This window comes from Cryptomeria japonica, chromosome 1, assembly GCF_030272615.1.
Source record: "Cryptomeria japonica chromosome 1, Sugi_1.0, whole genome shotgun sequence".
NCBI lineage: Eukaryota > Viridiplantae > Streptophyta > Pinopsida > Cupressales > Cupressaceae > Cryptomeria > Cryptomeria japonica.
In genome coordinates, this window is record NC_081405.1 from 317,731,038 (window position 1) to 317,743,040 (window position 12,003).

Genomic DNA, 12,003 nt, shown 5'->3' on the forward strand with positions numbered 1-12,003 from the left:
TCATGTTAAGGAAATGTTGAAGAAGTTTAGAATGAAAAATCATAAACCTGTATGTACTCCTATATGACTACTCGTTGTAAGTCTAGTAAAGATGTTAAATATCTAAATACTGATGGGAATGAATATGGAATTAGTGATTGGATGATTATTATATCTAAATACTACCAAGATAGATATCATTCATGCTATTTGTCTTGTGGCTAGATTCCAGCAAGATCCCACAAAAACACATGTTGATGCTGATAAAAGAATTATTAGATACTTAAATGGAATGGAAGACTATGGTCTATGGTATCTTAGAAGATCTAATTTCACTCTTATTGCCTATACTGATGCAAATTGGGTTGGTTGTGTGGATGATTGGAAAAGTACAAGTGGGGGTGCATTTTTTCTTGGAACATGGTTGGTTGCTTAGTCGAGTAAGAAATAGGATTTGGTATCTGTATCTCCTACTGAAGCTGAATATATTTTTGTTGTTAGTTGCTATAAATAGGTATTATGGATGAAACAAACTCTAAAGGACACTTGAATATTGTTTGATGAACCCATTTCTATCTTTTGTGACAATACCAATACAATAAATATATCTAAGAATGTGGTAATACATTAAAAAATGAAACACATTTCAATCTAGTATCACTTCTTGAGAGATAAAGTATTGGAGAATGAGGCAAAGCTTGATTATGAACCTTCAAAATAATATATTGTTGATGTCTTTACTAAAGTGCTTGGTAAGGATATTTTTGAATATCTCTGGGAGAAATTGGGGATTATTTCCCATCCTTTTTCTAAACTAAATGAATATAGTGGTGTATCATTCAAGTTAGTAACATGAATATTATTATTTTGGATTAATTATTTGAGGCTATCTCTAAGGGGGACGTTAGTTGTTGTTGTGAGTTTTGAGGATTTGAATAGAATGAGCTAACATTTTTTGACTCGAAGCCTTTTTCCTTGATGGAAAAGGAGGAGAGAATGAGAAGTTGGCAAAGAGAATGAGAAGATGTGAGTATAAAATTAATTAGCAAAGGGGGAGAATACTATATTAAAAATCATTGATAATTTTTCTGGATGAAAGCACAATGTTGTGTCACACTTTTATAAAAGTGCCGACCAATGGAACTAAAACAATTTAACTTCAATCGCAGAAAAGTGACATTTCTAAATTGAATTTTGAAATGATGTAAACTAACCAAATGTAGAAATATCAATGAAATTTATGTCTATTATTTTGAAAAAAATTAAGGAAAAACATAGATATTTTTCTTATAATTTCAAAGACAAATTTTTCATTGCTGAAAAATACTGAACATAAGGGGTTCTAGTCGGCGCCACACAAGAAAATGAAAATGGACTTATTTTTTTCTGATTGTTTTTTTCCAAGTAGAGAATATATATATGTAGTGTTAAATAAAAATAATTTAAATTTTCATGTATATTTTTCTCATTATAATATTTTGAAGTCCAACATAGATAAATTTGACTGTTTTTGGTCAGCGCCGCCTCTTGAATAGTAAATTTATCATTAACCAAAAACAAAAAATACCCTTTTCGAGAAGATTCTCTCATCTAATGAAAAATTCTTTTTTTCTTTTTTTTTAATTTTGAATCAACCTCTTTTTTTAATTTAAAAGGCTACTTGCAATGTTTAATTAAAAAAAATTGGGATGGTTATTTTCAAACTTTATAGGTAATCTATCAAGACATATTCCCACAAGAGAAGTTTAGTTGACATGAGGAAAAGTCAAGGATTCTTTTAAGAGAATGTTGCTGACCAAAAAATAGGCTATAGACATTGGTCTAAAGAGATAAAGGTGTAATCTGGCAATAGTAATTCACAAATGAGTTAAAAGTCTATTATCAAAGGGTTGGAATCCTAAAGGGAGATATAGGTAGAAGATGGAATTTATAGTCACTAGGTGACTAGGATAAGGAAGCCAAGACTAAGGGAATTGATAAAAGACATACTTAATAAAGGAGATATAAGATATATTGAGATATTAATATAAGCAGTCTACCTTACTACTCTAATACTATGTGATATTTCTTTTCAATTAAGTAGTTAGATCAGATTTAAAATCCATGTAATTGATCACCTCAATAGAAATGTATATGGGGTTTTAAAGCTTCAACTGGCATAAATCCTTTGGGAATAGAACTCTCTCTCTCTCTCTCTCTCTCTCTCTCTCACACACACACACACACACACACACACATCTTCCCCACCCTTCCCATCTCTCCACCACCTCTCTCCCCCGCTCTCTCTCTCAAAAACATATGTTTCATAACACTTAGGTAGATGCCAAAGTGATAACACTAAAGTTTGGAGACCAAAGGTGCATATGAATTAAGTTTCCTTAACCTATATGCATTTTTTGCCCCTAAAGTGGTTCTTTCATCTTTGCTACCAACTAGCAATGACTATAATGTCAAAAACCTATACATGGTTTTAAACGTAAAAAAAGCATATGGAAATTTTACACTATAGGCATTGTATTTTAGGGAACAGAAACACATATAGTTTAAGGGAAAGTAACTTGTATGAATTTTATATAGTTAAAGTCATAATGTCGATCACGAGGAACCTCAAAGAACCAAATAAGCATACATACAACAATAGATAAATGAAATAATTCTTTTTAAGAAACATTTAATGACAAGTATTGATTAGGATTTACAACACATAAATTTCCAAGATATTCCTCAACTTCATATACAATTCAAATTGCATGAAACATAAAATAATATTCATAAACATTCATACATATTACATTTCAACTATCTTAATGAATTGCATATGATTAACCTATCTAAACCATGTTAAGCTAATCATCAACTGAAAAATAACATAGCTAATAAACACATAACAGTTTGTCAATATCAAAAAAGATAGAGCTACGAAAATGGGGGAAGGAAGTGGCAATAGGGGAATTCAAAATTCAAACTCTCTACAAGATGGGAACCCTGGTTCCAATGATGGGAGTGGCCAGATCGTATTTGGTCCCATAGGGGAGAAGGATAAGCCTTCAGACTCTCTGGAAGCTACTGCTATTCAATAGCCTAGTGATACCTTGCCAAAAAAGACTAAGGGTCCATCTAGGCCCTTGGGGGAAGGGAACTGCGGGGGGCCCATTCCATGTGATAGCTCCAGGGTGAGATGAATAGAATCTAAAAAATGGTCTTCTCTATTTGGAACTAGACCAACTGGCAAATCCTCACTCCCTCCTATCAAGAATTTATCTAATCCTTCTAAAGGTAAGTTCGCTATCTCTATTCCCATATCCAGTTTTGGATCACAACATTAATAGTATGTCAAACTCTTTGGTAGGCAAATTCATTGGGCCGTGTCCTAATATTGAAATTGTTAGGACCTATTTCAAATGAAAATGGGCCCTTAAGGGTAATGTTGAAATTTCGGTCCTTCCCAAAGGCCTTTTGTCCTTTTCTTTTTTGTGCGAAGAAGATAAACTCTTGATTCTTTGTGGAACTCCCTGGATGGTTGGAAAGACAGCCTTGGTTCTCCGTAAATGGCAATCAAATCTAAATATGAAAGACTCTCTTCTATCACAAGTTCCTATCCGAGTTAAGTTGCCAGGCCTGCCTCTGGAATATTGGGCTAAAAGTATCTTCTCTATAATTGCAAACTATTTTGGTGAACTGCTTTCTATAGACCCAGTTACAGCCTCTAAAAGGAGACTCACTCATGCTAGGTTTTGCTTAGGGGTAGCCCATGATGCAGATATGCCAGATCAGATAGATCTAGTTTCAAAGCTGGGAACATGGAAGCAACATATTGAATATGAATCTATTCCCTTTGCCTACTTTCATTGTAAAAAAGTGGGGCACTGGGAAAAGTCATGTCCCACCAAAACTAATGCAAAATCCAGGCAACCCAAGCCCCCCTCTGAGAACCAAAGGGCCCCAAATAAAAAGGTTTGCTAAGTGAAAAGCTTAGATAGAAAAGATGAAATCCCCAATCACCCCTTGGTGGAGAAGATGGAAGCAACCTCTATCTCCAGGCCTTTTATGCAAGAAGCTCAGAGAAATGATCTAGACAAAGTCAACCTCCCGATCACTTCTCAAGCAGGGGAGCAGAAAGACCAGACTAACCACCCTAACAACATTTCAGAAGTGGTGGCTGACACCTATGAAGGAAATGAGCTGTAAGAGGAAAATTATCAACTAGAGGAAGGGGAAATCACTATTTGCCAAGAAGAAGATACTAATTCATCTTCACTCATGCCTAGCCTCAAAATCCAAGAAGCTCAAAAATGTGCAATTTTGGGCCTGAACCTCTTGGATTCAGTCTGGAGCTCAAAATCAGCCAATAATGATCTTAATGACTCAAATGCTTCTAGATCTCCTAAATGGGGAAATGAAGAAGAAATATCTAAAATATTAACCAACTTGGTAGTGGATCCTGAGACAGATGCCGAATGGAAAATACCAAAGAAAAGGAGTAAGAAAGGATCAACTCCATCGACTTGTCTCATAAGAAAATCCAACAGAATATCTCAAGTGGATGTCGGGTATACCTCCTCCCTAGGCTATCCCTCTAACCACACAGTTAGAATTAAGGAGGCCAACAAGAACATTGCAGATGGAACCCAGAAGACTCTTAAGGAGTTAGGAAGTACCTATGAAGATTATTTCTTGGAATATTAGGGGACTTAATAACCCCCATAAGGAAGACATTATCAGGAATATAATAAGGGATAGTAAACCTGATATCTTTCTAATTCAAGAAACCAAAATGAGAAGAGAAATTTGAATCTTTGAAGTTTTTCAAAAATAGAAAAGTCAGTGGTGGAAGTTCTGAAGGTGCTTCAGGAGGCATTGCTACCATCTGGAATCTCAATTCTGTCAAAGAGAAAATTATCATCCAGGACAATAATTTCTCGTGTATCAAATTTGAGCATCTGAAAGATGGTACTACTTGGGTCCTTACTAACATCTATGCTCCCAACACCTTAAAGGATAGAAATTCCTTCTGGAAAAATCTTATTCAAGCTAGGGATAGCTTTAGGAATCTTAGTTGGTTGGTTATGGGAGATTTTAACACTCCTTTGAGAGAAGAGGAAAAATATGGAGGAAGCCACCCCAGTTGGAAAGCAGATTGGCCCTTATGGACTTCATAAATTCTCAGGCCCTCAATGATTTGGAAAGTCAGGGATGTAATTATACTTGGACTAATAGGAGAACTAGTACTGACCTCATCCAAGTCCACCTAGATAGGACTCTCATTTCTGATGACTGGTTTGGTCATTATTTCTGTTCTCTATCAGCTCACATTCGGGCTGGCTCGGATCATTTTCCCATTACCTTTAATGTTGAATCCATTAACAGAAGGAGAAACTTCCCCTTCAGATTTGAAAAAATGTGGACCCTCCACCCAGACATCAAAAGTAATATCCAGAAATGGTGGAGCATCCAAGTGGAAGGAACTGCAATGTATAGAGTTGTTAAGAAGCTTAAGAGTATTAAGGATAACATAAGAATCTGGAATAAATCAATCTTTTGGAAGATTTTTGAGGCCAAAATTAAAGTCCAAGAGGATCTCAAAGAAATTCAAACTCAAATCTAGAAAGATGGTTTCAGAACTGTGTCCATTGCTGAAGAAAATGAGGTTCTCAAAAAATATCACGACATCATTGCTGAAGAGGAATACTTTTGGAAGCATAGATCAAGAAGCATCTGGCTTAAGGAAGGCAATAGGAACACAAGATTCTTCCATATGTCAACTATCAAGCATAAAATAGTTAATAGGATCTCCAAACTCATGGTGGATAAAGGGGAGATTACTAAGGAGGAGGAAATCAGAAAGGAAGCCAAAAGTTTTTTTTTGGATCTACTAAAGAGGGATAAGAGATTGGATGCTGAAGACCAATCTTCTTTTCTCCTTAACATCCCTTGTATCATAGATGATTATAAGAACACTTCCCTTTCCTCCATTCCTTCTAATCAAGAAATAAAAAATGTTGTCTTCTCCTTTGATGGTAACAAAGCACCAGGACTGGATCGTTTTCCAATGTTCTTCTTCCAAGATTTTTGGGACATTGTCGAGAAAGATGTTACCGATGGAGTCAAGGAATTTTTTAGGGCTAGGAAACTTCTAAAAGAAATCAATAACACTTTTCTAGCTCTCATTCCTAAATCTCAATGGGCCGACTCCATGGACAAATTTAGACCTATCAGTCTCTGCAATTCCTTTTATAAGATAATATCTAAGGTCCTTATGACCAAATTGCTTTTTATCCTTCCAGCTATTATCAGCCACCAACAAACTAGTTTTATCCCTGGTCATCAAATTATAGATTCTATTATCACTGTCCATGAGAACATACATTCTTTAGTTAAAGCTAAGAAGCAGGGTCTTATTCTTAAGCTTGACCTCTCCAAAGCCTATGATAGGGTTGACTGAAATTTTCTCTTGAAGGTCCTCAGGTCTTTTGGTTTCTCCTCCAGAGTTGTGGATCTCATCACCCATCTTATCTCTTCTACTTCTTTTGTTGTCCTTATCAACGGTTCACCTTCCCCTTTTTTCCAAGCTTCCAGAGGTCTGAGGCAAGGGGATCCTATTTCCCCTATCTTTTTTATTATTATGGCAGAATGCTTTGGAAGGAGTATGGATAATTTGGTGCTGCAAGGCTCCTTTAAGGGCCTCCACCCATCCTCTGCTGATCTGATTTGTTCTCATCAACAATTTGTCGATGATACTAATATAATGGGGGACTCTAGTATCTCTGAAGCTAAAATTTTGAAGAGTAATCTTTGCAAGTTTGCCTCTGCGTCTGGCCAGCTTATCAATTGGACCAAAAGTGAAGTTTTTTTCATCAACACTCTAGAGAGAAGACAATAAAGAATTAGTATAATCCTGGAGTGTAGGATTGTTGATCTTCCTGCAAAATACCTTGGTCTCCCTATGGGCACTGCTCCTCCTAACTCCTTCTAGAGCTCTCCTGTGGACAAATTCCAGAAAAAGTTAGCTGGATGGAAAGGAGCCCTCCTTAGTCAGGCTAGCAAGCTCCAACTTCTTAAAGCTTCTCATCAAAGTATTTTGATATATGCGCTCAGCCTTTTTAGAATTCCTGTGAAGTATGTTGATGCTATTGAGAAAATCCAAAGAAGATTCCTTTGGTCTGGGGTTGAGGACAAGAAAAGAATGTCCCTAGTGGCTTGGATCAAGTTTGTAAACTGAAGAAACATGGTGGGATAGGACTAAGAAGGACCCATACTCTGAATGAAGCACTTTTGTCCAAATAAGTCTAGAGAATGATCCATCTTGATACTAAATGGTGTAAAATTTGGCGAAGTAAGTACTTTGTTCTTTCCTCTTTCCTGTCTTCTTTTATCAACTCTGACATTACTATTAATGGTTCCCACATATGGAATTATGCTTCAAAATGTAAAGAAAGTATAGCTAAAGGAGTGATCTGGAAAGTTGGAAATGGTAGGAAAGTTCAATTCTGGGAGGATCCCTGGCTTTTTGAAAAACCTCTGATAGAAATCAATGAATGGGCCCCCTTTACTCCCTCTTGTATTAGATCTTATGGCTCCTTAGTTGCCGAGTATTGGACTAGCAATGAATGGCAGAATATTGAAAGCATTCACCCAAGCCTCTTTAAGCTTAAGACTCATCTGTCTACAGTCTGGTTGAATAATGAAGCTGACTCCTTGATATGGAAACAAAATCCTAAAGGTACACTCACTATCTCTTCCATGTTTGGTATCCTGACCCCTGATCCTTTAGTGAATCCCATTTAGTCTAAAGTTTGGATTAGAGGCCTTACCCCCAAGATCACCTTCTTCTTCTAGACCGTCCTTCACAACAAAATCTTAACCCTTGACAACCTGAAATGTAGAGGCTTTTCTTTCCCTAACAGATGTGCTCTTTGCCTTCAGGAAGAAGAGATTGTGGATCACCTAGCCATCCACTGCCCCTTCTTAGCCTCCATTTGGGAAAGGTTCCTCATTAGTTTTAGTATTAGTTGGGTGTTCCCCAAAACCATCTCAGATTTGTTCTCCTCCTGGAACATAAAATGGTCTAACTCTTTTTTGAGTTATTTGTGGTAGCTCTCGCTTCCTCACATCTTGTGGGGTCTTTGGAAAAAAAGAAATAACCGAATCTTTAGGGATGTTTCACTCAACCAGGATATTGTGTTCCAGAAAATCCAATGGGCTATTCAGGAGAATATAGAGATCAATGAGGGTCCTTGTGTTGCGAACAACCTTCAGGGAGCTATCATTCTTAGGGCTTGAAACATGAAGTGTTTTGATAGCTCTAACCTCTTTCATAATAAAAGGCTTGATGCTATTTGGCAAACTCCTCCCCAAGGTTTGTTCAAAGTTAATTTTGACAGTGCTGCCAAAGGTAACCCGGGTCCTTCAGGTTGTGGAACTATTCTAAGAGATGACAAAGGAATGTGCAAGGAAATGGTTGCTATCCCTATTGAGGTTCAAACTAACCATAAAGTTGAAGCAATGGCTTCTCTCCAAGGTATCCTCCTAGCCAAAAAATGGAATTGTCCCTACCTTTGGATTGAAGGGGATTCAAACAATATCATAAATTGTCTTAAGGGGATCTCAAAACCTTCTTGGTTGATCAACAACATTATTACCTCTGCTAGAGACCTCATTTGAACCTTCAAAAAAAGCTACATTTCCCACATTTACCAAGAGGCCAACAGTTCTACTGACTAGGTTGCCACCATGGTAGTTAATAAGGAAGTAATGACCACGTGGATAGGAGAACATGTACTCCCCAAAGATGTCAGGCAAACCATTTGTCATGATCGTTATAGAAGTACTCTTAAGATTCTCGATGGACAGGAAAATTATGAAAAGAATTGATTTGAGTACTTTGAGTCACTGTCATAATGAGATATTCATTAATTATATTATCATCACAATAAGTTCCCACACTTTCTGGGTGACTCTTATTGTTGTGAAAAGCTTTCTGGCTAATTTGCTCTGCAAGTTTTGAAATCTAGTGTTGAACAACGACAAAAGGGGTGGCAATAGGAGGCAATATGAACCAAGTAGCTGTAAAGAATGGAAATAGAAGGAGGAGGTTTGGGGTATTCTATAGAAGATTGACCTCTTGAAATTCATGGAGAGACTCCATGGTCATGATGGCATGGTCACCATCTTTTTCTATAAAAATTGGAAGAAGGGAATGCTGAGAATGGGAGATCAAACTATGGAAATCGACGAGGATCTAATTGCTTAAGCTACAGGCCTCACAAGAGATAGGTGCAACTTATATAGAGATAGGAAAGTAAAAAACAAAGCTATAGAAAGATAGCCAGACAGGGAGAAAGAGAAGAAATGACTGGTAAAGTTGAGAAAAACCTACTACCCACCCAAGGCTTTGCCAAACCCTAGTGGGAAGTTCTCTTTGTTTTAATGTGATATATCATGCTAGATGGTAGGTTCACCAAAGTCTATGGTTATCAATTTGTCCTACTAAACCACTTTAGGCACAATGATAAGGTAAATTTTCCTTATTTTCTTCTCTGTTCGATGAATGCATCCCTCAAGGCCCACAAAGAGAACTCACGGGGTGATACAGCCATGCACCAAGGCCTAATGGTCCTCATCTATGACCATATTAAGGCCAACCAAATTTCTCACATGAAACCCTCTATGGATACTGAGGATGAGGGGTCTAACACTGCCTTCACAAAGGATGAGGAATCTAAAAGTGACCCCATGACTGACACTGAGGACAACATGGATGTCTCAGATTATGATAGTGGAAAGAAGAGGAAATATAGAAAAACCAGACCCTCATCCTCCTAGGGCAAAAAGCCCAAAGGTAAAACCCTGATTATCATTTCTTCGAAAGAGGAGACTTCAGATGACTCTAAGGAAAAGTACCCTCAAGGGCAACTAAAGAAGAGGACTAAAGTTCACACCCAGGCCAGAAAAATGCACAAGAAGAAAGAGGAGACTGTTAAGGAACCAAAAGTTCAAAAGCAAGTTAGAGACCTGGATAATGACCAGAATCTGAAAAAGAAGACACTCGAAGAGGCTCTTAGGGCTGTTGACACCACCATCCTGCACTCCCCTAAAGTGGAAATGGCTACCCCTAAAAAAGTTGACCACCCATCTAATCCTCCCCCCGAGGGTTTGCATGTTTTTATGGAAACAATCGAGTGGCTCATCAATGGTTACAAGAAAGTTGTGGATGAAAACAAAAAACTTTGTAATAGAATCCTAATCTTGGAAACCATCAATATAGAGGAAGGGAAAACCATGGCGAACTTCATTGAGGACCTAAAAAGTACCATCACCAAAGTTGAAGACATAAGAGATGCTTTCAATCCCATGTTCAAAAAATTTGAGAAGGATTTTGCTAGAGAGAAAGAATCTTGGTAACACCAACGACCACATTCTCATGGATGTTGTTAGTAAAATTGGTAAAATAGAGGTGTCTGAAAAGCATTGCCAAATAGAGCCTCAGCATCTTGAAGATTTCAGCCAACAACACCAACACTCTCATCAGCAAGCTGGATGATGATAAGGAAATTCTGGACTTTGACCTAGAAACGGCAGGAATAGGGGAAGTTCAAGGTCCCAGAACCCGTACCAAAGGAAAAAAGAAGGAAAAAAAACTAAACAAGGATCTGGAAGACCTTAAAGCTATCAGGGCTACTTATGAGGAGCTGGTGATGAAGGCGAAGGACTTGTTGAAGAAAATTACTGTTTAGTGCCCTCTCAGTTTCTTTGATGTTGTTTGTTTTGATGTCCTTTCAGTTTACTGGCTTTTTGGAAGTCTTTTTGTATGTGGTTCTTAAGCACTGTGGGTGACTTATCTTAATATCTCTTGTTAGAGGTTTCGGGTCCTAAAAACCTACTTTTTTAATTAATCAGAATAGTTTGTTAGTATCAACACCACACAATCTAAGACCACCAAACATAAATTAACATTAGATTACATTATCCAATTACATCAAGATTCCTCCTTAACATAGTGATACAATTACAATTGAATGATAGTACATGAAACATTGTCATAAATATATCTCAAAATCAACACAGGAAACATGAATAAGATGCACCAACTAGAGAAGATCACAACCACACTCTACAACAAAACTGACTTCCAAAGGTAGGTCATGACCACTCAACCATTTGGAACCTGAAGGTCCACCCCATCATGTTAGGGAGATAGAAACTAGGTCCTAATAGACATACTAAGGTCGGCAATATCCATCCATCCTAAGGAAAGTCAAGTACTATCATCAAGGTCTACCATCAGAGGCTCATTGTCACAATTCTCTGGGCAAGGTACTAGGACACATTATGAAAGGAGTGTCATCAGATGGTCCCTCCCATGGTACACATGTGCCATCAACAACCTTTCATGAGGATAAGGCAGTCAACTATGCCGGTTCCAAACATCTCATGGATGGACATGCAATGCCAACTCCAAATGTCCTATGGATGGTGAAGCAATGCGAGCTCCATACATCTCCCAAACAAACAAACAATTCCAACTCCATATGTCACAAAGGCAGACAAGAAATTCCACACTAATTCAAATATGTACACATTCTTACCAAACTCACCTCCTATCAAAAATTTCATGTGACTATTCAAAAGGTTAATTTTTTCTACAACTCATGAAAAATTCACCTCTTTTTTAATCCATTCTACTAAAATTCATTGAGTAATAACATTCCTTCCAAATTCAAATAAGCTAAGGAGATAGCATCATTGTTTAACCCATTCATTTAATCAAACACAACATTTCATCAAAACCATGCAGATCTTTCATGAAACTAGAGAATTTTATCATTCTAAATCAAATAAGGACACATGAAGGAATGATTTCAAATTTCCTATACTATACATAAATTGCACCTACTTTACCATAGTCGATACATATACTATAACATGATCTATTAATTTAATATTTCATAAGATTTCCTATATTATTCATGCAAAAGATAATTTATCTAACTTATTCTTTTAAAATGGAAATCATAGATGCAATAC